Below are 22,817 nucleotides of genomic sequence, written 5' to 3' on the forward strand. Positions count from 1 at the left end.
GTGTTAAGGCTTTTCTTTGCTAGAGAGCTCTGGCTGTATGGTAGAAAAAAAAATTGCTTAGTTTGGGAATCCCAACCTGTCTCTTCAGTAAGAGACACACATTTCACTGACATAGTCATCAAAGAACTGTAAAGCTTTACCTTTTACTTAGAAACGATACTCCTTATCCACGGACAACAGGGAAAGTAACACCTAATGGAATTCTAAAATCCTCAAACTTCTAATGGTTGAAGTATTTCCATTGGCCTTGATTGCAGGCAATGAGATCAGTCCCCTCTAGAACCAACAAAGTATCTCCTCCTGAGTATATAACAAGCTGCCTTGCGCATTTGGGAATTACTTCCAATCTTTGATCCTATCCTATTGCCATCTAACATGATGACTATAGGAAAGCTGCATTTCCAAAGTATTCTCCAAAGCAGTCTCTGTCTGATCAGAAACCTAGATATTTGGTCTTCTGGAAAAGACCTCAGAGAAAAACTTCTCTTAATCCCAGATGGAAAATACCCTATTGCTATCTTTAACAACTGACATTGTATTAACATTCCAATATTTTAATTTTTGGACTCATGTCTCCCAACTAAAAAGACATTCAGAACTCCCCCCACCCAACTACTGGAAGTCCATTCCTTTGAAAGACCTCAAACTGAAGATTTTTAGAAATTCTCCAGAAGTTGTTGATTTACAGAAGTGGGAAACTTCTGCCCAAAGCAGTGAAACAAATATTGACTGCAGAAGCAGATGGCTTTCACACAAGACAGAACAAATTTTCTAATTCTTTAGCACCCTCTTCTTTCCCTTTACTAGTCATCTTGTTCATCATTGTACTTTTACCATATTAACTAATATAATCTCCCTTATCTTCATCCTGTGACCTATTATAGTCTTTACCACTTAAGAGAAAACAAAATTCTCTGGGTTGTTTTTTCTTAGACCATAGCCACTGTTCTGAATTTAACTGATTACTGGCAAAATTTAACAACTAAAAACTAGCAAACGGGTGGCTGGGTGGCTCAGTCCATTAGGCTTCTGACTCTTGGTGTTGGCTCAGGTCATGATCTCACAGTTCGTGAGATGGAGTCCCACGTCAGTGTCTGTGTTGACAATGGAGAACCTGCTTGGGATTCTCTCTCTCTCTCACTCTCACTCTCTCTCTCTCTCTCTCTCCCTCTCCCTCTCCCTCTCTCTCTGTCTCTCCTTGGCTAATGCGAGCTCTTGTGATGTGCACTTTCTCTTTCTCAAAATAAATAAATAAACTTAAAAAATAAAAAAAAAACCAAGCAAACAAAAAACAAAAAAAAAAAAACACTTCAAGAGGTAAATTTTCTTCTATATATCCCTTCTGATATTTAAATTTCCCTTGCATAATTAACCAATTTCAGGCTTATTAAATTGTACATTGGCCCCATATCAACAAAATACTTCTGCTGAATTCCTTACAACCCTATCAGCAAAAGCTGACACTTTGGGAGTAAGAACAAAGATTTGGTCTAACTTGGATAGAAATTGCTACTTTATTTTCTTTCACAACCTTCCAGCTTGCTGTGCAGGACCTGTTTGACTCCACTGAAGGAGAATCTGTCTGCCTCAAGTGACTTTCCACCACAGATTCTCAAATAAAGAAAAAGGCTCATTCCTGTTTTGATAAATGATTCTTAAATTCCCAGTACCACCAGGTTACTTCTTATGTGGACATCAGGCTTACACCCACCTGCCATATGTACCCACTGCCCTATGTATTCAAGATCATCGTTAGAGAACATCAGATGTTTAAAACTACCACCCCTCCAGGAATCATGTTTCCCTAAAAAGAATACACAGAGACATCTGAAAGAGGCAGGCACAGGCTTACGAGAGAACTGTCAGGAAAGATTACTAAGTTCCCGGCATGCATACTGTGCAAGCAACAACTACCAGAGTTGGAACAATCTAACTGGAAAGAATTACTCATAACTTATCTCTGACCTTGGCAAAAATCTTAAAGGGTCCAACTTCTTCTCTGGAAGCTGACAAAAACTCTCTCCTTGATCAAACTCCAGCCAGACTCCTCTGAGCCCTCTTCCTGACTGGGCTTCTACCTCGGTCTGTAAGGACTTGAATAAAGGTCTAACAGTTTTTTTTTTTAACAGCTCAGGGTCATATCTCTAGGATGACCATAACCTTCCCTTATTATAGAGCCTGAAAAAACTCAAGGATGTCAAAAGAATTTACTATTTGTTCCAGCCAACCTGAAGATAGGGCTCCTGGCCCCCAGGCTCTGTGGGAGGGTAGAATCCTAAACTTCATAAGTGTCAGTTAGCAAATCCAGATGCAGTTTCCACTATTTGCAATTTTTTACTTCCCTGACTCTGCTGAGCTCCTGTTTACCGCCGCCCCCCCCCCCATTCCTTCATTCTTCCTTAAAAACATCCAGTCATCTCTGTAAAAATTTAAGTTGAGTTCAGTTCATGTTGGAGTCTTTTCTCTACTGCAACAGTATAAAATCTGTCCTTATTTTAGTGTCTGGCTTTGCTTTATCTTTGACAAATCCTAGGTTTAAATGTAAATTCATGAGGCAGAGTTGTCACAGATAATAACATAGTCCTTAATTTCTTCTTAACTAGCCAAAGAGAAATTTATGCTAGAATAAACAAACACTTATTACTGCACCTGTAAATATTACATAACAACCTATGACTGGAGGTGTGTGTGGAGAGAAGCTTCCTGGAAGTCTAGAAAAGAACAGCTGGATTTGGGTAGGGGGGACATGTTTTCACTGTCTGAGTATGATGGTATGGGTTTCTGTTTTTCAGTCTTTTATAAGAACTAATAACCATTTTTGTTCCTACAAAGTCTGCTTCCTTGAATCTTACTCCCAAATTATCTGATGCAAGCATAAATCCTATTATAATTCCTAACATCTTCTTTCTGAGATTCCCCAGTTTCCCTTTATGTGCATTCTCCTTTAACACAACCAGTCAATAAACCCAACCTTGTTCAACTGTAGGTGTGTTCCCAATTGCCTTTGACTAGAAGACACTGACTCTGAGAATCCATATAATGATCTAAAGGTATGGCAAAATATTAGTTAAATTAACATATCCAAAGAGATGGTTTGTAAATATATTTCTGAAGCAGCAAAGATGTTTTTCAATTCTCCTTCAGACACTTACATGAAAGTGTAACTCAGAAATCACATAAATGATTTCAAAAAACGAAAACCTTTTTTCTTTAATTCAGCACTTCCCAAAGTATCTTCCACAGAATATGAATTCCATGAGATGTTCTGTAAAAGACAAGGCTTCTATGTTTAAATCAGTTAGAGAAACACTGCAAGCTCTAGTATTCCTCTTTTGGAGATTCATAATGGAATTAAAGGCTCTATGGGGCTCTGAAGAAAGAAAAGAAAGAAAGAAAGAAAGAAAGAAAGAAAGAAAGAAAGAAAGAGGAAGGAAGGAAGGAAGGAAGGAAGGAAGGAAGGAAGGAAGGAAGAAAGAAGGAGCGAGGGAGGAAGGGAGGAATGACCTTTTTACAAGAACAAGTTATTTGGCTTAGGGCCCATCTTAATCCAGTAGGAGCTCATCTTAACTAATTACATCTACAAAGATTCTATTTCCAAATAAGGTCACATTCACAGGTACCTGGGGTTAGTACTTGGATATATTTTGGGGGGGGGCATAATTCAACTCACAACAAGGATATATAACATCAATTTCATGGGGTTGTTGTAAACATTAAATTAGAGAGAGAGAGAGCGAGAGAGAGAAAGAGAAAGAGAGAGCTTCATAGAGTAGTTGGCACTGGGTAAGTGCTCCCTAGCTGCTTTACTGTCATGAATGAATGTAGGAATGACCTAGCTTCAACATCTGTCATCCCACTGACCATGAGGATGAGTTGATGACCTCAGTTCTCAAATTCATTTGAAGTGTAAAAAGTAGATTCCTGTTGGTATTTGCAAGAAAGGCATTCTGTACAGAAATACTGATAACCTTTATTCTGTTTACGATGAAAATCTCTTGATTCCACTTCACTCCTTTGCTTTCAGTCTATTCCTACCAGGGAACCTTCTAATAACCCATCTGCTTCATCAGTCCTCTCTGAAAGGATGGACTTTGAATGGTGAACTGGAAGATTACAATAAAGGGAAAGTATAGCCCCCCATTATAAATGTCCAAACCAGAATAACCAGAATTCTGGGTTAAAAATGAATTCCCTGTGAGTTTGGCTTGTGTGAATTGATTTCTTGACAAGATGAGATTTCTTATACGCAGAGCTGAGGGCCACATCTTATTTCTGAGAGATGGTAGGGGCTTAGTTATGATTACACAGATAATGGCTCTCTGCTTTTGATCCATCTCAACAGCAAGTCTGAGGTTTCCAGCTCGGGTTATAGGGAGAATGGTGAGGCCATTAGCTAGGATGAGGAGCACACACTCTAGAGTTCAGGAGACAGGTCAAGGATGTACATATGGTTCAGAAAGATCATCCCTCAGAGGCTAGAAGTCTGTAAGCCTGACTTGGGAAAGGGAACACAGTAAAATGAGGAACTGGAGATAGTGTCTTAATTCAATGTTATAGAGAATTAAAGTATCTACTGGTTTGCAAGGCCAGGACAGAAGGATCGAACTTTGAATCAGGAAATGCTAGAGGTAGTACAGTCAACACAAATCAAGTCCATGAAGCAAGCATGAAGTTCGATTAGATGTCACAATTATGTCAGCTCTGGATGGGTGCAGCACTAGAACCAGGGTCAACAAACAGAGCCTTAGGGGACAAAGATACAAGACATGGTAAATAAGACTGGTGTATGACCAGCTAGAGGAATTCCTATGGAAGGCTTCCATTACAAATGACATTTTTTTTTTGGAAAGGATGGAATTCTACCCATATGACCATACAGAACCTACTTTAGTCTTAAACACCCTGACTTTGGAGCCCAGATTCTGAGAGAATCTTAGGGAAATCTCATATCTAACAGACCAGGGAAGGATCTCAAAAAGGAAAAATGGACTTGAAAGCAATCAAGTCCTTAAACTTTTTGACCATGAAGACTACCACTTCTCCCATCTCAAGACTAACATGGCTTGTGAATTGCAATGAGAAGGGCAGCCTGGGAAGGTTAGGAAGCAGCCTGCACTCTTCCCTGACTAGGGTGTGGCAAGCCTTCAGGGACACTCAGCTATGGATGCTGAGAAAAGTCCCATCTCATAGGTAGAGCATGGAAGCCAGCAGGTACAACCACAGACAAGAGGTCTCAATAGATAGTAATAAATGTTCCATCAGGAACTTGAGATGTTTGGGGGGACCAAAACCAGACTCTAGCAACAGGGATTCCTTGAGCAACTGGGAAGCAAGGCAGAATTCATGGGGAAGTCCATCTGTAAGCTGCAAGACCCTTTACAGCCAAGCCACAGTGCAAGGAGAGGGTTTGGGGCCTGAGAGGAGGCCTGACCAGTGCAGGCAGGCCCTGAATCCTGGAGGCCCTGAGTCCTTGAGAGCCTTGGGTCCCAGAAGCCCTGGATTTTGGAGGCTTTGAGTCCTGGAGGCCCTAAGTCTGGAGGCCTTGCGTCATGGAGATCTTGGGTCTTAGAGAGCCCAAGGGCTGTACAAAGCCTTGGACACAGAGACTCAGGCCAGAGATGCCGAGGCAGGGGTCCATTTTCCCTAATGAGGTGGAGACAAAATTTCAGGACAGGAAAGATGCCCAACTTCAGAGTCATGGCACAAAGTCAGGATCAGATCAGCCTAAGGGTAAAGCCGAGTTCCAGAATTGCAGGTAACACCGAGTTCCAGAATTGCTTCCATTCCTCTGCCTGAGATTGGGATTGTTTCTGGGCCCTATAGGGGCCTGGAGGGGAGTGGGAGCGGTCGATGGCTGGCAAACAGCCTGTGCTTCAGGGAGACAATACCTACAGAAGCTGGAGCTTTGAGTCCAAGAGCATCTTAATCCATGGAATGCTAAAGAAAGAGAATACACTAATACCCTTCCTAGAAGCCTCATTTACCTAACAGCCACAGGCTAAATGCAGGACCAGCTCAAATCCAAAATTCCATTTAGCTCAACACTTTCTCTTGAGAATCCTTTAAAACATTGATTGTTCTTTTCTGCCCACATAAAATATACCTGACCACATCACACTTCAACCTTTCACTAGAATGTAAAAAAAAAGGAAAACGAAAAAAAAAATTGCCTGCTATCTGTGGCTGTAAAATCAGCCAGACCAATTAAGTACGTGACAGGAAGCTGAGAAATACATGAAGAGGTAAATTCAAGGAAAATTAGGAAATAAACTGACAGCCTAATTTCCACCGCCTTGGCAGGAGAAGAGAAAGAGCATGTGTACAGCTTCCTGTACTGAGAGGGGGCTTGAAACAAGGAAAGAATTAGGGCTTTGTCTCCTGCAGCTTTACTGGTGATCCAACAACAAAGAAGAAACAGTGAGAAGCAGCAGCAGATGGGGATTCCATATTTTAGTTACGAAGAAAACCAAATGTGCTGCATGACCAGATAAATCTGACCAGGATGAATAGCTTCCATTGATGCTTAGAATGTTTTCATGGTTGTAGCAAAGCTGCAACTGTCCAAAACATCACAGAAATTATTTTCATCTATACTTAGAAAAATACACATTTTTAAAGAAAAATACATTTGTGACACATTCACAGGTGATCATTAGACCCTGTCACAGAGTGCCCCCCCCCCCACCCCAGTCAGCATTACTGTGTGTCACAGCTGCACTCACCTTCAATTCTGGGACCTGTCTCAGAACCTGAAGCCTGAGGCACTCAGACACACTGACTGTAGGTATACCCGGCAGAGCAGCAAAGGGAGCATTACACAACGGGATGCTGTGAGATTGTGATAAACTTCTAAAGAACAGAGAATCTTCTGGAGAATAAACGCCGGTGCAGTCTGCTTGCATCATCTTTACAAGGAACTCATGATGGGATTTTCAGCAGCACCTAATCTGTCAGCGCCATGTCAGGAGAGCTAGACCGGCCTGCCGGCAGCCTCCCAGATTGCCACTAGGTGACGTTCTGGGTCCTCTGTTTGGCCACTGTCTCTGGAACTTCTAACTCCCACACTGAGAATGCTTCTGGCAAGTTAACATCAGGCCCTTGGCTGTCTGATTTCATCAGGCAACCTCACTGCCCTCACTTCAAGCTACCCACCTTGGCCAAACCTGCCTAAGGGCTCTGGGAAAGCACACATCCTCTGTTAGCCACCTCCACCTCAAGCCACAGATGTTTGTTCATTCAAAATAAGCAACAGCCAACCTGTATTGTGTTTACTCTGTGGTAGGCACCTTGCAAATCTCCTTATGTATATTAATGCAATTAGTCCTCAAACAGCCCGAGGTACTCTGCATCAGCTATTGCACAGATGAGAACAACCAGAGGGCAAAGGCGTAGAATAGTGTGTGTGCCCAAGGTCACTTGTGATTTAGTGGTGGGATGGGGCTGAAACCCAGTTCCCAGCTCTCTGTTACAAAGCTGTTCTGTCTCTACTTGAGCCACAGATACTGGGTCCTGTGTATCTGACAAAGAAGAAAATACAGTCTCGGACCTACAGGAACCTCCATGGTGCTGACTAAATCAGATAAGTTAATAGATAAAGCAAGGTGAGAAGGGCCATCCAAATGAATGCCATAGGAACAGCCTTGGGGAACAAGGGAATTTTTAGGTTACTAAGGGGGAAAGATTGACTAGGGAAAGGGGACAGGGGTTCCAGACAGGGGAGCAGGATATATGAAGATTGGTTGCTAAGAGCACATGGCAAGTTTGGGGAACAGCAAGTGATACAGTATAGGAGAAGCATGAAAGGGAGAATGAGGTGAACAGAGGGTGATTTGCGAGTGACCTACATCCACACTAAGGAGTTTGGGTTTTACTCTGAGGGCAATGAGAGCCCTTGAATTATGGAAAGCAGATCTGTATTTTAGACAAGTGATTCTGGCAGCAGATGGGAGGGCAGTTTGGAAGGAGGCAAGCTTAAGTTCAGAGAGATTGCAAAGGACACTCCTGTGATTGTCCAGGGCAGAGGGGGTGGACATATTTGGATGGGACCAAGAGATATAAAGAAAAATGAGAGATGGCCAGAGTTGCAGATGGACCAGTTATAGAAGGGGGGACCAATCAAGGGAAGGGGGGATCTTCTCAGGTATTTGCAGGGAGAATGTTACCTTACACTAATAAAAAGAATACAAGAGGAAGATGTTGTTTGGGGGAAAATGAGTTCAATTTGGGACGTTCTGAGTTTGAAGCTTTTGTGACACATGTAAATGGAACTGTCCCCTTGCAGTCTAGAGCAGGGCCATCAGTGCTTAATGCTAACTGAAGCCAGAAAAGTGGATGACCTCACAGGGGTGTGAGAACAGAGAAGAAAAGAATGTCAAAGACGGGACCTTGCAGGGACATCCACAATTAAGGGGCAGGCAGAGAACAGGAGCTGGAAAGATGATTGGCAAAGGCTGGCCAAACCGTAAGAGACCAATCAAGAATGCAACATCAAGGAGGCCAAGAGAAAGACTGGTTGAAAAACCAGGTAGTCAGTGGGGATAAAGTCTCAAGGTTATCAGTGACCAGAGGGGTGGGGTGGAAGTCCAAGGACAGGGAGCTGATAGAGGTGCAGCAGTCGAGAAAGTTACTGCTAAGATGGGAGAAGACACTCTTGAGCTCTGTAGTTATGAAGAGGTGCATTGCCGGAGGAAGATTTTGAGTCAGGGAGGGAAGATGCATGTCTTCTTTTCTTTGGAGACATCTTGATTGTTACTCTTAGCCAACCTCCCTCCAGTGACTTCAGTCTCTTCCTCTCTTCGTTTCATCCACCTGAACCTCTAGACTAGAATGTACACTGTGCCTGAAGTGTAGCAGACCTGCTCTGACTCCCTACCCTCCCACATTCTAGTCGTAGAACACTTACCCTTTGAGCTTCAGCCTCCTCACCTTCAAAATGAGGCTAAGAAAGCCTGTAGGACTTGCCTGTAGTTGCAAGTGAAAGAATGTGTTCACTATGCCTAGCAGGTGGTCAACCAAATGCCAGTTCTCTCTTCTCCTACTAATTCTGTGACCTATTCAAGTTTTTGTTTTGCTTGTCCTGTTACACCTTAACTCTCTGTACTACTGAGCTCACTGTTGTCATTTTTTTCTCATCTTCCTCTTTTTAATTTACAACAAGAGCTGCCCTGCCCCATCCCCACCACCTCCTGAGAGCCCCCTCCGAATCATACATGACTAAGATAAGGTCATCTGCTCCTGCTCACCAGCGCGTACTACTGCTGCCTCTCAGACTTCCTTCTCAGTCACTCTAGAATTTGTTCCTCATGTCTTGTCTATGAAACATCCACTTCTCTAACTTCTGTGGTCCTGGGTACTTGTGGTTTTCCATTTCCTGATTGTTCAGTAATCCACTGTTAGTTCTTCTTTACCAATTGTGGACAACCACTGGAGCCCCACCAGCCATCCTCAGCTCACCTCTCTCTAATCCCCCAAGAACTCACCCACGATGAAGACTTTACTCCATCTCTCTGCCTCTGACTCCCAGATGTCTTTTTCATATGAAAATATCATATTTTTAACTTACAATTTGCAAAAAAAATTTCTCAGTTATGTCATTTGCTTCACTTGGCCTATCTTGTGTGATAGGCTGAGTTAGTATTATCTCAATTTTATAACTAAAGGAAAAAAACCTCTGAGAACTAGAAAATTTTTAAGTGTTTTTTCCTGACTTCTAATCTAAGCCATATTCCTACATTTCCAGTTGTCTACAGGATAGACTTATTTGGAGACTCTGTCTCTGCTCACATCTTCCTTGGGTTTCTCCTCCCTCTCAAACCAATCCCACTCAGCTGGTGTTATTGGGCTGAATGTTTGTGTGCCCCCAAAATTTTTATGTTGAAGCCCTAGCCTCAAATGTGACTGTATTGGAGACAGGGCTTTTATGGAGTTAACTGATGTTAAATAAGGTCACAGGGTAGGGCTCTGATCCAATAGGACTAGTGTCCTTAGGAGAAGAAACACTCTCTGCCATGGGAGGACATAGTCAGATGGTGGCCACCTACAAGCCAAGAAGAAAGGCCTCAGAATAAAACCTACCTTGTTAGCACCTTGATTTGGACTTCCAGCCCCTAGAACTGTGTGAAATAAGTTCTTGTTATTTAAACCTCCTGGTCTGTGGTTATTTTGTTATGGCAGCTTGAGCAGACCAATACAGCTGGTGGCCATTTGGGGGATGTTTTCTTTAATTTTTCTTTCTTGTATATCTTACATCCAATCAGTTGACAGAGTTAGCTCTACTACTTTTGTATGACGTGCCTTGAATTCTCTCCGTGTCTTACTCTCCACGTACAAAGTCATCACGGTCCTTGGATTTTGTTCGCCGATGCTTAGAAACTGTTAGCATCTCCTGACCTGTATACCATCGTGAGATTAAACCATCACAGAACCGTGGGATTTGATGGTCCAGGTGAATTCACAGCCCCATCAGACCTCTCCCTTTCCTCCTCTCATACATGTACGTCCTCACACTATGTCGCCGTGGGTTTGTAGTTCTCCACTGCATGCAGCTTCTACTTTAATAGCCACCCTGCGGTTCACTACTCCCCGACAATAATGCCCTTTGTTTCCTCTGTCAACTTTAGAGTATAATTTGGATTTTAGCTCCCAGAGCTACTGCATACTGTGGAATAGCAAATAGGACATTCTTCTTATAGTTCATGGAAATGTTCAGAGGAGGGAGTTGGTATAAGATCGTGGAGCCAAATCTGCCACTTACAAGCCTGGGGATCTTGTGCAAGTGATTTATCTTCTCTGGGCCTCGGTTTCCTCATCTGGAAATGGCACAGGGAGGGTGAAGTATCTCACACAGTGTGAGCACTCAACGATGTTGACTATTATGATTAAACTTCGAATTGGGGGCCCAGAGAAATGATTTAAAAGGTGAAAAGGCCCTGGGGGCATGGGTCACACTGGAAAAGCAAGGCTGAGAGATGATTTAAGGATAAAAAGAAATGGTGCCTCTGCAGGGAGGAAGCAGTGACTGAGCACTGGTTCTTTCACTCACTGGCTTTGTGAGTTACCCTGGGCAAGTAACTTCATCTCCCTGTGCCTCCATTCCTCCTTGGTAAAATGGGGGCAGTGATAGCACTAGTCATTTCGCCACGGGGCTGCTGTGAGGATGAAGTGGGGTGACGCACAAATGATACCCAGGCCAGGGCTGGGACGAGAGAAAGCACGGCGTGGGAGCTGTTATTACTGCAAAGGACCGCAGACTGAGCCCCCGAGGTTGTGAAGAGAGGATGCAACACTCTGGATTGGAAGAGTCTGCAAAATGTCCCTTGAAATCCCAGAGGCCCCAGAGTGCTGACCAGATACGTCTCCCTGACTCCCAAACAGGGAAGTATCATTGAGTGCCTGGTTCTTGAAATCCAAGACTGCTAACTTAATAGTTGGACCTGGCCCCAAATGTCATGGAAGGCATGTAAAGCTTCGTATACTTTCTGGCCTCCTGGGAACAGTTTTGTACTTTCAGATTTTTTCTAAAGGGATAACATAAATTAAGTTCTTGGAGACCAAAACAGAAATACAGACAAAAAGAATGGAGGTGACAACATCTTTTGATTGAGGAGCTGGGCTGGTCCCAGATTTCCAGAATAAATGGGGGCAGGAAGGCCCCTTTTCCTTGGAGTCAGCACTTTGGAGCATTCTGCTGCTCCAATCCCTCCCTTTCCCTGTCTCCCCGCAAAGTGCCTCAAGGTGCCCCAAAGTGCAAGTCACTTTGCAAACCACCAGGCTAATGCCCTTTTGCCTTCCAAATGCCATTTACCTCCCCAGGCCTCATAGCTGACAAGTCAGCACCTTGACCCAGATCTGCTGTAAAGCAGTAAATGTTGAATAGTATTTATGGCTCTGGAAGTACCCTGAGGAGGAAATTCTCTAACTGACTTTCTCTGTACTGTAGGGATTCTCCTTAACAGCTCTGGGACCAGAGGGACTTTTCAGCCAGAGTCCCGGGGCCTGATAATTCACCCTGAAGGATAATTGGAGTTTCTGCCCCATGGCCTATGCAGAGTTTTATTGTCTAATTCTTGTCCTCTAGTTAGGACTCCACATTTGGAAGTTGCAAAGCTCACAGAGCCCTGTCTTCCCAGGTCCCACCAACCTGTGTCTGATTCACCCTGGAACTCAGCAGGCAGAAAATTCAGTGTATTGTTCATAGGCTTGCTGTGGGTTTCTGGAGTAGCTTGAAACCTCTGAGGAAGGGTGTTTGGATCTGGCCTGTGTTCCATACAGAGAAGACCTGAGTGAGCCCTTGCAGCAAGGGCGGGGAGGCTTTCACAAGCAGTCGTCACAACAGACGGAGGATCTCTGTGGTGACCGAGTGCACGGAACACTTTCTCCCTTGTAATTGCCTAAACTAAGTGGTTTATTTTTATTTTTTTATTTGAGAGAGAGAGAGAGAGAGCGCACGTGAGCAGGGGAGAGGGGCAGAGGGAAAGGGAGAAAGAATCCCAAGCAGGCTCCATGCCATCATGGAGTCTGATGCAGGGCTCAATCCCACGACCCTGGGATTATGATCTGAACCAAAATCAAGAGTTAGTCTCTCATCTGACTGAGCCACCCAGATGCCCCCTAAGTGGCTTCTTTTATAACCAAAATCTCCAGCCCCCCATCGCCATCTCTCCTCAGATTCTTCAGGAACCCACCGGGATACTGAAGGAGGATACTGCGAATTGGTCAGTCTCCCTGACCTGCCTGCTGACTAAATTCCAGAATGTTCAGAGAAAGTTCAGAAACCCCCAAAATAAATTTTGAATTTCATTAATTTGATTTCCTATTTTAGCTCTAAAGACTAAGCACCTTATGATATCAAGTTTCCTAATCAGAATATTTTCGTAAAATCGTAGCAGTTGGATTGCCAACTTTTCAGTGATTTTGTCCAGCCGCTGATCCACATGTGCCCTTCAGTTTGCATCAGCCTTCCTCTCCTTTTAGCACCTTTCCCGACTCCTGTGAGCTTAAGGGAGCCGCCAGGGCTTTCCTGGCCCGGGCTCTTCCTAAAGCTGCTGGGCCCTCTTGAACTGTTGACTGTTAGGTCCAGTTTGGGAGTGGGGCTGGATATGCAGCACACACTGGCTGTGTTCCCACTGAAAGGGGAACTTTGCTCAGACCACAAAATGTGTGGTAAAATGACATCCACCGCCACAAATGCACAGGGACAGACGGAAGAAGCACCGTAAGAAAATGTGTATTGCTAGAGTTGCCACTAGGGCAAAGATCTGTATGGATGAAAAGTGACCATTTGGAAAGCGCTAGTGTGGCCAAAATGTCAGAGGTCAGATGTCAGCATCAGACTTAGAGGTGAACAACAGTTGCCTTTTTTTCTACCCCTTGCAGGTAAGCTTTTCTCCTCTGTTTGCTTGGTTGCTTTTCTCCTCGTTTATACATTCTCCTGTGATGTTCCTTTCTGGATAATTTTCCTGTGCAAAAAGGTGCCTATGAATTTTGGACACATTTGTGGATAATTGCCTCTTCAAATTGGACTTTCTTCACAATTTCATTCTTTATTGTGTATTTGGAGGGTACAAATGCTTCCAGAGAGCAAATTATCCCCAGAGGCATAGCAGGAGCTGAAGCCTAGCAGAAGGTCAGCATCCGAGCATGTGAAGGGGCCTCTCTCTGCCCCCAGGAGTGAGATGTGTGGCACTATCTCTGACGTCCTCCTTCTGCCTCTGTCTTTGCTTAATTTCCTTGTTTCATTCTCTACTATTCTCCCAAAGCTAGTTTTTCTTCCATGTTCTCCCTAACCAGTAACACTCAGCCGCTACAACAAACAAAGACAAATTGAACACAAAGAACCCCGAACACACAGGGACCACTCTGGGCTCCTTAAACATATAACTTCATTTTTTAAGCATTATTTTGACTACGTGCTATCTTTTCTCTGGCTCTTATAACTTTTCTCAGCTCTTTGTTAGTAATAATGTTAATAATGTAATAATCCTATGACACGGATTATGGATTTAATTTTATAAAAATACCTCGACAATTTTTTGTCCCCAAATGCCCTTCACCAGTGTATGCAGGAAGAATGGTGGTCTCTGTGATTTGCCCAGTTCCTGGCCTCAGGAAGGCCGCAGGGCCACTTTGCATCTGTCTCTGATTCTCCAGTCTTCGAGTTGCAAAGACAGAAGAAAGACAGAAGCCAGCAACTGTCATCTCAGAAGCCATTGCCCAACTCAGTCCAATAATTTCCTCATGACTGTGTCAGCATTAGGGACTTTCCTTGCCTGCAATGAAAGTGCCTAAGAGCCATGACTCAGAGGCTCCCTCAAAGCCCACTCATTCAAAATTAAAACTCCCTCTCTTTCTCTTCCCTCCTACCGAGCCATCTCATATTTCACCATCGAATTCACTTTTTAGAGCCAAGAAATCATTTACAAAGGGAGCTTGTTAAACGTTCTTTGTTTCCTGGAATGATACCGAGGCATTGCGATGTCATAGAAAAACTTTAAATTGCAACAGGATCCCAATCCCAGCTCTACCCCTTGCTAACTGTGTGAACATTAGCGAGTACTCAACCTCTCAGAGTTATCCAGAAGACCAGGAGGCAACACAGGTGAAAGAAAGCCTCCGACACGAAGCTGCCCTGAGCCTGGCACAGTCAATGCAGTGTCATGCCTAATGCAACTCTGCCTGTTGCCAAGGGAAGAAAAGCCTGAGAACTTTTTGGCATGCCGGATGTGGGATAATTGATAACAAATAGATAAGGAGGTGTGTTTTGATATGTATGGAAAAATGGAAAACCAAGGTAATGGCCCAGGAAGGTGCCCTAGGAAGCTGCCAGTGGCACGGGGGCAGTGGGCATCCGTAGCCTAATGAGGAGAGGGCACGGAACAAGAGCAAACCACGGGCTTTCCTCCTCCCCTGGCCTGTCCTGCTGTCCAGTGTCTTCTCCAAGGGAGGCCTGGCCTCATTACCCTCCTGTCTATGCTCCGGTATAGACGTTACAGAGGAGCTGATGGCGGTCCCAGTACAAGTTGTCATCTCTCACCTGCACAAAGGACACAGTCTCCTGAATGGCTCCCTGCCCCCACTCTTGCTGTTCTCAGTGCATTCTCTACACAGTGGCCAGAGTGACCTTTCCAAAAGGCATATCTGACCATATTACTCTTCTGTTTATCACCATCACATCAGAATCAAGTTCAACTCCAGGCACATCACAATATGGATCTTGTCATCTGGGATATTCTCTCCATTCCACTCCCCTCAGTAAAGTCCATTCCAGCCTCGTGAACCAACACACCTGGCTTTCTGTTGCCTATTTACTCTGAGCTCCAGCTGATCACCTGGCCATCTTTTACCCAATCTCAGGTTTCTTTATGACATCATTTCTTCCAGCAAAAGCCTTCTCTGCCCCCTGGAGCTCTTGGCTGGCTACTGCCCCACCTGGCCCTGCTGCCCCATGGGCTTTCTGTCCCAGCACCTACCCCATGGGCCAGCCATAGCTCCTGTCTAACCCCACCCACCAGACTGGTCACCACTAACGGCAGGAGGAAGCCTCACTTGTCTACCACTGTATCCTCAGGCCCTAGCATGGCTTGTGGCACATAAACATGCTCAAATAAATGGCCACTGAATGAGCTAATGAAGGTATTATTCACCTCCCTCATTTTATGTCTCACAATAAATATTTTCTAAGGAAAAGAATCCCGATGGTCTTTTGTAACAAAATGACGTTTGCACATTTTTCCTCACCAACTTTCCACTTCTTAAATTCAATCTAGGCTCTGGGGACAGGCATACAGAATCAGTGGCATGGGGGTAGAGGGGTATTGACAGAAAGAACCCAAATAGTGCTCTGTTCTAAACACTGTAGAAAGGGACACTGTATCTCTGAGGGCTGACAGTCGTTTTTCTCACTTTGTGCCAAGTTCCCCGTAGGGATTTGTGTCTGCCAGGAAAACGGACTTTAATCCTCTCAGAGAATTTATAAGAGAACAAAGTTATCGTTAAGGTAAAACTCAAAATACAATGAAACCAACATCCTTTAAAGAATCGGCAATGCCCCCACGTACTCTGTAGACCATCATGTGTTCTGTACTAAACATGAAAAGACGGGAAATTGTTTTTTTTTTTAATGATAAAAAAATTCTTGTTTTTATAATGTACAATAAAGGTATGTACACTGGATCCTTTTAAATTCTTCCAGCTTAATTAATCTTTAAATCCCTGGAGCAAAGAGGCTGTGCTCCCCGCTTTCCCTCCACTTAATTCTTCTGTCTATCCCCCACCCCCACCCCTGTCCTGTCCTCCCTCCCTTCCCCTCTCTTTTTCCTTCTAGTTCTCTTCAAATCTCCTTCCCCTTTTCCTTGAAACCTCTCTTCGAAACACCAGAGAAACAAAAAGTTTACTTTCCTGACCCTGGCTCTTCTCAAGGACGCTTCCAACTTTTGAGATGCTTTGGTTCCCACTCACTGCTCCAGCTTCTACTAGTTCCCTTGTCAAGGGCATCAGCCTACACTGCCACTAAGTCATCTATCCGATAGGAAGAAGTTTTGCTTTAAATACTCTGAAACCTTGTACCGTTTTCTCCATGGGTCAGTTAATGATATAAAGAGGTCAATAGGTTCAACAGAGATAAACATAAGCTATTAGCTAAACTCCACATTCATTAATGAATTAATATATTTATGCCTTCCCATCTAGTCTTTAATTTCATTTATTTTTGAGAGAGACAGAGAGCTTGAGTGGGGAGGGATAGAGAGAGGGAGACAGAATCAGAAGCAGGCCTGGCACTGTTAGAGCAAAGCCCGATGTGGGACTGGAACTCACCAACTGTGAGATCATGACCCGAGCCGAAGTCAAATGCTCAACTGACTGAGCCACCCAGGCTCCCCTACCTTCTCATCTATTCTTAACAGAGCTCATGTACTAGGTTTTCTGCAAGGACTCCATCTTCGGGCATTCTTGGTCAGTAGAAGGGTTGACACCTGCACATAACTAACTCCAATACAAAGAAGGCAGTGGTCAGTGCCCCCCAGAAAATCACAGATATGGTGCTGGAGGTTCTGACATAAATTTGATAAGGTGCAATGGCAAAGCTGAGCAATCCAGACAAATGTTTGTCTTTCTCTCTTTGGCTGCTATGTTAAGGAGAGCCCACTGGGTAACTGTACAAGCTCTCGTTAGGCTTTTATCTTCCAGGCTTAGCCTTGGAGGACGAGTGTGCCTCCCAAGTCTGGTGTGTAAGACAAACTTGAAAAATGGGAGTCTCTGAGTCTGGAATACACATGAGATACCAAAAACGCCCAAGGTGATCCTGACACAGAGCAATGAGAACATTGCAAAAATATGTTATTTTTCTTCCAGAACAGGTGTTATTTATGTTGTCTTGTACCCTGATAACCCCAGGTGGGTAGGAAGGCAGAATGCTAACAGATGCTGGGCTTAATTTTGATTCATTTGGAACATTCTGGAGCCCCAACCTCCCTATCTTTTAACCAATGCACTGGAAACAAATCCATGTCTTTAAAGCATTAGTAAGTTGAAACTCATAAATAGATTCTCATCTCAAGAGTTTATGTGGGTGAGGTGGATGATAGAAATTTCTAGAGGTTTTGTTCATTTTATGTTTCCCACAAATTACTTCTGCATTATTAATATAGTATTAAAAGAAAGATCTGGGTGGCTTGCCTGAAATTGTACCTCTCCTTCCCTTAATACATATTGATCTCAGGCATGGGTCAGAGACAGGAAAATGTTTCAAATGACCTATGTCAGCTATTATTTTGCTGGCCACCCATTAGAACAATCTGGGAAATTTTTGAAAAACAAACCAAAACAAAACAAAAGACTACTACACATGACTGGCTTACCTCTAAAATCTAGGTTTTAGTTATTTTAGGGATACTTTTTTAATTTCCTCAGAATCAGGTGATTTTGGCTGAATGTGCAGCTAAACCACTGAATCAGGTCCCAAAGAGGTAATAAACAGATTATACACATATGCTCTCAAACACACACACACACTCTCTCTCTTTCTACCTCCACGTAAAACCACTGACACCTACATTCTCAAATTTAACTTCCTCTCCCCCAATATATTGCCTCTCCCCTGAATGGGAAAAAGATACATTTTACATAATAAAATGACCCAGTTGCAGGGTGCCTAGGTGGCTCAGTTGGTTAAGCGTCTGACTTCAGCTCAGGTCATGATTTCATGGTTTGTGAGTTTAAGCCCCATGTGGGCTCTCTGCTGTCAGCGCAGAGCCCACTTCGGGTCCTCTGTCTCCCTCTCTCTCTGCCTCTTGCTCTCTCAAAAAATAAACATTAAATGTCCCAGTATATAAAAAATAAGAAAGATGCTCTATGGCCAAAAGCAAGGGAATGCTTGAGTGAGATGTAGCAAATCTCTTCAATGCAACAATATCCAGCAATTTAAAATTACCGTTATGAAGAATTTACAGCAATGTAGAAACAATTTATGCTCTAACGGGAAAAAAAATTATCATTAAGTAATCCACACTGTATGGACACAACAGTGGAGATCAAACTAAAACTATATGCAGACATGCAAAAAAAGAATGAAAAGAAATATCCCCCAAAATGTCAATAGAGACTAGCTCAGTAGTGGTTTTTACTTCCTTCTACTTTTCTATACTTTCCCAACATCTTTTAAACTGCCATGTATATGGTAGGAAAAAAGTTTACACTAGAACAAAATTAACATACTTTTCAAAAGTCATTCTTCCGACTATGAAGTGATAAGCAAGGTCTAATTCTCAGTAATGAATTAACAAAGCAAAGATGAAAATGCTCACCCAAAGGTTTCTGTGTTTCAGCTGGCTTTGCTTCGGTCTTCTCTATTCCTCCCACCTTCCTCCTCCAAGTAATCCAGCTTTTTCAGAAGAAAAGTGAAAGAGCAAATTTAGTTTATAAACAGTTTCAGCTCACAGCAAGAAGATAAGGAACTTTGGTCAGCTGGTGTTTCTGTGCTTATAGGACTTGGTGTGGGTGTTGGTCTGGCTTCCTTCTCAGGAAGAAGGGGGAGATATTTCAGCTAGGGACTACCTCTAAAAGGAAGAAACCTTTTAGGGATTAGCCCTGTCTCTCTAACACTGTTTTTATCAGCATCTTTCCCAACAGATCTGGGGAATGTGATGAGTTAGAGTCACCCGTATTAGGCAGCTATTGGTTCTCCTAAATGGTTTTTGTTCCCATGACAACACTAACATCAATGTCACCTCATATGCCTTATAGGTATAGCACTTTAGAGTTGTTTAGAGCATTTCCCATTACCCACTTGCTTTTCCGATTTATTTGCACATGGGTGGAGGCCTTCCCCATTCTACTGCAAATACTGTGTTGGAGGTCACCAGTGACACTCATGTAAAAGGTCCTTGCTCAGTCCTCATCTTCCTTCCCCAATTTGTTGCACAGTTAACCAAAGCCACTTTCTTGCAACTTTCTCCTTTTTGTTTCTCTGACTCTCCTTGTTCTTTTTCTACCCCTTCAGTTGCTTCTTCATTGCCTTCCTTTCTGATTCCTTTTCTTCTCCTTTTCTAAATGTGAGCTTGCCCCAAAAGTCTGTCTTCTGACCTCTTCCTACCATATTCTCTTGCTTTTATGTATGTTGTCCACATCCATGGCCACATTTAATATGGCTTCTCCCAAGCATATACTCCCCCAACTACACCATCTAATAAATGGCACCACAATGGTTCAACCAGTTATTACGTCTGTAAACCTAGAAGTCATTCTTAACTCCTCTCTTTCTCCCACAACCATATCCAAGCCAAACAATTCTATTTGTTCTAGCAGCAAAATGTGTCCTCAATCCAACCATTTCTCACTTTCCCAGCCCCCATTAAAATTCTCATAGTTTTTTGTATAGAATGTTGCAGTAACATTAGACAAGAAATAACAGACACCCAAATTGGAAAGAAATAAGTAAAACTATGTCTGTTTGCAGATAATATAAAATTATATGTAAAAAACCCTAAAGATGCTACATACAAAATAAAATCTGTTAGAATAAACAAATTCAGCAAAGTTGCAGGATACAAAGTTAACACACAAAAATCAGCTTGCATTTCTATATGTTAAAAATGAATAACCCAAAAGGAAATTAAAGAACAATTCCAATTACAGTAACATTGAAAAGAATAAATAGGGGTGCCTGGGTGGCTCAGTTGGTTAAGAGTCTGACTTAAGCATCCTTGGCTCATGGGTTCGAACCCCACATCAGGCTCTGCACTGGAAGTGTATAAACTTTAAAAAAATAAACTTTTTTAAAAAAAGAATAAATAAATAAGGTATTTAGGTATTAATTAAGGAGACTTATACACTGAACACTACAAAACAGTGCTGAAAGAAATTAAAGAAGACATAAATAAATGGAAAGACATCCCATGTTCATCGGTTAAAAGACTTAATATTATTAAGACATCAATAATATCCAAATCAATCTACAGATTCAATACAATCCCTAATAAAATCCCAATGATATTTTTCTCAGATGTAGAAAAATCTATTCTAAAATTCATATGGAATCTAAAGGACTCCCAAATAACCAAAACAATCTTGAAAAAGAACAAAGTTGGAGGACCGATACTTCCTGATGTCAAAACTGACTACAGCACTACAGTAGTGAAAAACAGTATAGTCTTGGCATAAAGATAGATAATAGCCTAATGAAGTAGAATAGAGATCTCAGAAACAAACTCACATATAGGGTCTAGTAACTTTTAATAAGGGTGCCAAGACCATTTATAGGAAAAGACAGTGTTTTCAACAAGTAGTTCTGAGAAAATTGGATATTCACGTGTGAAAGAATGAAGTTGGACCCTTACCTAACACCATATACAAAAAATTAACTCAAAATGGTTCAAAGATCTAAGCAAAGGAGCTAAAACTATAAAACTCTTAGAAGAAAACATAGAGGAAAGCTTCATGGATTTTGCAATGATTTCTTGAATATAATACAGATTTTAAAAGAAAAAATAGACAAATTCGACTTTATCAAAATTAAAAACTTTTGTGCATCAAAGGACACATCAAAGGGTAATAAGTCAATCCACAAAATGGGAGAAAATATTTGCAAATCACATATCTGATAAAGGATTAATATCCAGAATAAAAATAGAACTATAACTCAACAGCAACAAAAACTAACAACCCAATTTAAAAATGGGCAAAGGACTTGAATATAAAGAATATAGAGGGGCGCCTGGGTGGCTCATTCAGTTAAGCCTCCGACTTCAGCTCAGGTCAGGATCTCACGGTCCATGAGTTCGAGCCCCATGTCGGGCTCTGGGCTGATGGCTCAGAGCCTGGAGCCTGTTTCGGATTCTGTGTCTCCCTCTCTCTCTGCCCCTCCCCCGTTCATGCTCTGTCTCTCTCTGTCTCAAAAATAAATAAACGTTAAAAAAAATTAAAAAAAAAAAGAATATAGAAATAGAAAATATACAAATGGCCAACGAGCACATGAAAAGATACTCAACATTACTAACCATTATAGAAATGCAACTCAAAACCACAATGAGGTGCTACTTCACACCCATTAAGATGACCGTTACCCAAAAAAGAAAAAATAACAAGTGTGAAAAGGAAGTGAAGAAAACAGACTCTAGTGCATTGTTGGTAGGATGTGTGTGGTTTCTCCCAAAAAATTAAAAATAGAATTACCCTCCATATGATATGGCAATTCTACTTCTGAGTATATGCCCCAAAGGATTGAAAGCAGCTATTGCACAACGAGGTACATTTTAAGAGCCATTTGTACACTCATGTTCATAGTAGTATTATTCCCAATAACCAAAAGGTGGAAGCAACTAAAGTATCCATTGATGGATGAATGGATATGCAAAATATAATATGTACATACAATGAAATATTATTCAGCCTAAAAAAGGGGAGGGGGGAGTTCTGACACATGCTACAACATGGATGAACCTTGAGGATACTATGTTAAGTGAACTAAGCTAGTCACAAAAAGACAAATACTGTGTGATTGCACTTTTATGAGGTATCTAAAGTAATCAAATTCAGGAGCCTGGCCCAGCAAGTTGGCACCAGCTACATATTTGTGCCCCTTCTCCAAGCTGCTGGCTCTAGCCAAGTCTCCCAAGCAGCTCTGCAGTGCAATCAAAGTTGTACATTTGGGAGCCACCACATAACAGACCTGACTGGCTGCAAGTTGGACTGACCTTGGGCACCTCCATCTTCTTGTGAATCTATCTCATCAAACAACATAATGAAGGTGTTTTAGAGTATCAGAGAAGAAATGGGCTGGAATAAACTTCTGAAATACTAACACAGTATGCTCTATATAGTGATTATACCAGTTTCTTTGGATTCACCAATCTGTTGAGTTGTAAATATGAGAGAAAAAGTTATATGTGAGTGTATGTCAAATCAGCATTTGTGTTTTGCATCATTAAATGAAAAAACAAAAATACTTCCATATTCTTAAATAAAATAAAATAAGTCAAATTCATAAAGACAGAAAGTACAAGGGTGGTTGCCAGAGGCTGAATGAAGGGGGAAATGAGGAGTTATTGTTTAATGCATATAGATTTTTGGTCTTATAAGATGAGAAAAGTTTTGGAGGTGGATAGTGATTGCATAACAGTGTGAATGTACTTGATGTCACTGAACTGTAACTTAAAAATGGTCAATTTTATGTTACATAGATTTTACCACAATTTTTAAAAATAAGTAATTTTTAAAATAAATTAGAAAAAGTCCAAAAAAAAAAAAAAAGAATGCTGTATAACATCCTACCTAGTTGTCTTCCTGTTTCCACCCTTGTTATTCTACCCTTGTTTTTCAAGAGT

The 22,817-nt window shown here is 42.2% G+C and overlaps 1 protein-coding gene and 1 pseudogene across 10 annotated transcripts in view; one reads left to right on the plus strand and one right to left on the minus strand.

Annotated features, from left to right (window-relative positions):
• The window catches only part of CYSLTR2 (cysteinyl leukotriene receptor 2), an 84,797-nt gene that overhangs the window by 12,234 nt on the left and 49,746 nt on the right, over nucleotides 1-22,817 (minus strand). For 6 of the 10 annotated variants that reach the window (XM_042968417.1, XM_042968494.1, XM_042968272.1 and 3 more), the window contains 2 exons: nucleotides 18,801-18,877; nucleotides 3,153-3,265 (listed from right to left, as the gene is read on the minus strand). The gene's annotated coding sequence lies outside the window, so the exon portion shown is untranslated. Of the gene's footprint in view, nucleotides 1-3,152; nucleotides 3,266-6,722; nucleotides 6,803-15,031; nucleotides 15,926-18,800; nucleotides 18,878-22,817 lie in introns of those variants that run through there. The other 4 variants (XM_042968650.1, XM_042968342.1, XM_042968783.1 and 1 more) reach the window with 4 other exon arrangements.
• On the plus strand, nucleotides 5,550-22,278 carry LOC102952647 (annotated as a pseudogene).

The sequence above is a fragment of the Panthera tigris genome, chromosome A1, assembly GCF_018350195.1.
Source record: "Panthera tigris isolate Pti1 chromosome A1, P.tigris_Pti1_mat1.1, whole genome shotgun sequence".
Classification (NCBI taxonomy): Eukaryota; Metazoa; Chordata; class Mammalia; order Carnivora; family Felidae; genus Panthera; species Panthera tigris.